This window comes from Chiroxiphia lanceolata, chromosome 5 (genome assembly GCF_009829145.1).
Source record: "Chiroxiphia lanceolata isolate bChiLan1 chromosome 5, bChiLan1.pri, whole genome shotgun sequence".
In the NCBI taxonomy this organism is placed as follows: domain Eukaryota; kingdom Metazoa; phylum Chordata; class Aves; order Passeriformes; family Pipridae; genus Chiroxiphia; species Chiroxiphia lanceolata.
Window position 1 is genome coordinate 41,775,702 of NC_045641.1, and position 5,497 is coordinate 41,781,198.

Genomic DNA, 5,497 nt, shown 5'->3' on the forward strand with positions numbered 1-5,497 from the left:
GTAAGATTGGAAGGGACCACAGTGGGTCATCTGGTACAACCACCTTGCTCAAGCAGGGTCTTTAACATCTTGCCTTAACACCTTCCCAATGCTTAATAATAGAAGATAGGGTTTTTTTAGTCAAAATTTCACCCTCTGTATGAAAATTTATAGTCCACAGGAAAATCTATTTTCTGAAAAAAAGAAGACCTTAAAACCCCTCTGGTAGGACAGGTTCTAATAATAATATATATATTTAGTTATTGAAAATCTGTCATGTACCATAACTGTAAAGGTTATGGTATTTTTAAAACTATTCTAAGTTGAAAACTATTTATTTTAAATTGTTGACATTAACTGTCCTGATGAAACCATGGTATGAAGTAAAGACTAATGCTGCAATTTTTGCAAATTTTAAGGGAGTTATGAAAGCAGTTCCCACGATTTTTAATTTTTTTCCTGTGGATTTAACCATTTCACAAAAGTGCAGTAAAGAGAGTCACATATATATATAGAGAGAGATTGCAAAGTGAACACACTTTGTGAGATTTTTTAAAGCGTTCCTGAAGTACCGAGACATTTAATATTTTCTTCAACCTTGGCTACCTAAGTGCCTTTAAAAATGTATCTCCAAATCCCTTAGGTAGCTTTTAATTCTCCATTTTCCATTTCACATCACAATTTAATCTTTTAAGAAATAAAAAATATATAAAGCAATGTTAACCCTCACAGAAAGATAAACAAAATTATCCCTCTAAATGCCTTCAGAAAACCCTCTCTCTGTATAAACTGCAATCAAAGCAGTTTATATCATTTTATTAATCAAAATTTTTCATTTTTATATTAGTAAAGTGGAGGGGTACCACCGATTCAACCTTTATTTTGAAAATCTTTGCAATATTCTTAGATCCCATTCAAATTAATGAAATCAGAATAATAGTATTCTCAATGTAATAGTAGAAATAATTTCTTTATGAATCTATAGCATATCTAAAAAAATATTCCTGGTCACCTTTGAATACGTCTTTTAGGAATTCTTGTGTCTGACCACAAAAAAAATTAAACATATACCAGAAGTCAAAATATAGGCTATCTATCAAAATCATAAATGGATGGATATGTTTCTGAAAAGCTGTTCTACATAATTAAGAAACAGTGTACTATGTTTACTGAAAGCATATGTTTCTGTTTTCTTCCAGCACTTGAAGAACATTTTGGGAGATTCAGATAACAGCTCTTTCTTCTCTTCTAATGTATGGTTGAATAATTATTTGATGTCCTGCCTCTTCTATGCCTGTTCACTCAGAAAAGTTTGCTGCTTTCAACAACATATGAGTACGAGATGTGTTGTGGCTGACTGCCACAAATTTCTTTACTTTATCATAATATTAGCATGGGCAAAAATAATGGCATTTTATTTCCTAGTCCAAGACAAACAGCCTTGTAATGAAAAGTATTTAAATAAAAAAATGATAGATTATTCTTCTGTTGTAATTCTTTGAAGGGAATTAAAACTTTTTGACAACTGCGTGTAACCAGTTACTCCTACAAAATCACAGACTTCAATTTCATGGAGGGGTGATCTGTAAAAGATGCTTGCTTCACTGATCAATTTTTACCTTCTCTGAATGTTCTAGTCTGCTTAATATAACTTTGATTGCATTGTAAAATATAAGATATTCCATATCTATTAGTTACAAAATAGGTATTGTTAATCACATAGTGAAATATTTAGCTAACTTTTCTTCTTTACTTTGTTATTTTGAGGTTATTCAGAGGTTTTCTTCCTATAACAGGCATAACAGAAGGACCTGTGTGACTATCTTCAGTTCTTACTGCTTACAGCCTGGTGTTATTTTAAAGAAATTTGTTTCAATATTCTATGAGTTATGTCAGTCAGGAAGCTACCAAATACTAGATTTATCTGCTTGTTTTATGGGCCTTACCTCTGTTTTCAGGGTAAAAGTTAGCTGATGGAAGTAACACCTTAAACCACTGCAATTAACAGATAGTTAATTGCTAAGAGGCTTATAAGAAATTCAAAGCTCATCAGGCTTAAAAGATATAATTCTGGTTATATTTTTGGTATATCAGTCATACTGATGATACTTTTTTTTTCAGAGTCTCGGATACTTTTGATTTCTGTGAATATCTGTTGCTCCTTTTTTTTCCCAAACTCACCTTTACATTACTTTTTTTAATCAATAATTTTTATTTATTATTCTTGAGACTTATCTTTTGTAACATTAAATGTCTCAGAGAAGTAGTCAGACCTTTGAGCTATTTTCTGGGTTGTTTTAGGCTAGTGAAAGTAATATATCTGAGTCATAGAAAACTATTTAAATAGATATGACTGTGGATAATGGGTGACAAATGCCTTGGTGGGAGGCACTTGAAAACTGTCAGATATCCAAGGTTATCTCAAATGTCATTAGACAAATATCTTGGTCAAAATATTTGAGTCCAGACTCTCTAGCTTAATGGATATGGAACATCAAGAAATTTCTGCAGTCTTCATATGTCTGTCTCAATATTCAAGGAGATAATCAAGTGTTCAAGGAGAATGAAAAGTTAGGTCTGAATTCTCTCAAAGAGGGGAGACAACAGAAATCAGAAATATCATTTTTTGAACAAGTGCTGTAAACCATAAGAATGGGTGACAATGAAGTTAAAAGAGAAGACATGGGCCTTTGCAATTATTTTTTTACACCTTGCAAATACCCATATCTCAAAGATGTTCTTCAAAATTGCTGGATTCAGTAGCAGTTAACAGAACATAACAGTTTTTCAAATAGGTCCTCAGGTATGATTTCTTGATGATTAGGTAGATAGATAGATACATAGATAGACAGACAGACAAATGCTGCCTTCTTCTGTATTCAGCTGTTTTTTTGCAAGGAAACACCACTTGTGTTGCCTGTCTCTGAGTACAAAAGCTGCTAGACAGCTCCAAAATTACTATACTGAGGAGAATTCTGAACCTATATGAGAAATTCTTCTCCCACTTTTTTTTAAAATACATGTCTTCCAGTCCCTTTTATAATGTATTTGGTTTAGTTATTGTTAGAAGCAAAGAATGAACTGAAATTCAAGTTAGCAGAAAAAACAATTTCTGACCTCATACAATCACCATAATGACACAGAAAACTAGTAATTATTCTTAGAAATTTATGTATTCAGATATTACTTCAGGATAGTTTAGTGTATTATGCCATTATGCAAACATATTGGAATCTAAGTGGATAGGAAATAGAAAACTAATCTATTTCCAAAGCATATTAGCAAACAATGTCAACCCTGTTTTCTTGGACACATTTTCTTTTACTGCTCAGACCAAATGCCTGACAACTTTCCTTTTCCTTCCCTACCAGGAATTCAGCCATTTGGTTAGGTTTTTTGAATGCAAGGGCGTGGAAACAGAAGCGGAATCTGCAGCTTTAGTTGTGCTTCCTGACCTGCTGCAATTTCATGGTCCCAGATATCTGCACAGCTCATGTACTTTATCACATTAGAAATAATTGTTAATATGCTGTAGAATAAACAAAAGTATACAAGAGGCCTGTCAATAAAACACAAAACCCTCTGAATGTACTATAATGAGTTAGCAGTCATTTTTATATGTTTTGGATGTGTTAGATCATCAGAGATGTACTGTGAGCTCATATATCAACTGAAAGACAGACCAGTTGCACCTTAAAAATATCAACGGCTGTAGTGGGTTGACCCTGGCTGGATACCAGGCACCTACCAGAGCCCTCTATCACTCCCCTTCTCAGCTGGATAGGAGACAGAAAATATGAAAAAAAGTTCATGACTTGAGATAAGGTCAAGGAGAGATCACTCACTAAATACCATCATGGGCAAAACAGACTTAACTTGGGGATATTAATTGAATTTATTGCTAACAAAATCAGCCCAGGATAGTGAGAGTAAAATAAATCTTAAAAACACCTTGCTTCCACCCCTCCCTCCTTCCCAGGCTCTACCTTCTCCCCCCAGTGGCACAAGCTGATGAGGAATGGGGGCTATGGTCAGTTCATTACAAGTTGTTTATGTCGCTGCTCAGGGAGAGAAGCTCCCTGAGGGGTCCCTCCCACAGGAGAGAGTTCTCCACAAATTTCTCCAACGTGAGTCCATCCCAAGGGCAAGTTCCATCCCGTGAACTGCTGCAGCATGGGTCACTCTTCTACAGGGTGCAGTCATTCCGGCACAGGCTTCTTCAGCATCGGCTCCCCACAGAGTCACAAGTCCTACCAGGAAACCTGCTCCAGCACGGGGACCTCTTTCCACAGGATATCAGGTTATCATGTCCCTTCAGGGACACTCTCTCAGGTATCCACCTGCTCCATTGTGGGTCTCCTCCATGGGCTGCAGGTGGATCTCTGCACTCCCGTGGTCCTCCCTGGGTGGCAGGGGCACAGCTCTCTCTCCATAGTCTGCACCACGGGCTGCAGGGGAATCTCAGCTCCGGTGCCTGGAGCATCTCCTGCCCCTCCTTCTCCACTGATCTTGGTGTCTGCAGAGTTGTTCACATTTTTTCACTCCGCTCTTCTCTGGCTGCAATTTCATCTGTTCAATTGTCCAGCGGCAGGACAGGAGTTGTTCAATCCAGAAAAGAGAAGACTAAGGGGGAATATAATAAATGTCTATGGTTTTTTGAAAGGCAGATGCAAAGATAAAAGACCTATACTCTCCTCAGTAGCACCAAACATAACAAGACAAAGTTGCCTTAAATTATGTCTTTTAGGCTGAAGTTTCAGACTGGAAAAAAATTAATTTATAGGGTACTACAATTACCAGAATTATACAACATTGGAATTCTTTGTTTACTGAGATCAAGAGACCTCTGTCCTTGGAGATTTTCAATGCTCTGCTAGACACAGTCATTGCTGACCTGACCTGATACTGGCATCAGTCCCCCTTCAAACAGAATCACAGAATATGCTGAGTTGTAAGGGAGCCACAAGGATCATCCAGTCCAACCCTTAGCCCTGGGCAGGACCCTCTCCAAGAGTCACACCATGTGCCTGAGAGTATCATCCAAACATTTCTTGAACTCTGTCAGGCTTGGTGCTGTGACCACTTCCCTGGAGAGCCTGTTCCAGTGCCCAACCACCCTCAGGGGGAAGAACCCTTTTCTAATATTTAATCTGAATCTCCCCTGACACAACTTCAGGCCATTCCCTCAGGTCATGTCCTGTTTTGCATATTCTTTTTATGAGTTATCTAGCCAAACTTGGGAGTATAACCACTTTTCCAGCCCAGAACAGCAGGATGCAGTCATGGGGTCTGGGAATGAGACTGCTACTCCCTCTTCCCTGAAAACATGAATGCAGAAAAAAAAGGCAAGCCAAAGATCTATTTTAAAATGTTTTGCATAGGCAGGTGAGCTCTCAACAGTTTGAAAAGCCATTTGGTTTCTGGTGTTTTTCTCTCTCCTTTTTCATTTAAATTATGTCAAAAGACTTTTTTTCAGTTCAACATGTCATCTTCAGTTTGTAGACTTTTGCAGACCTCC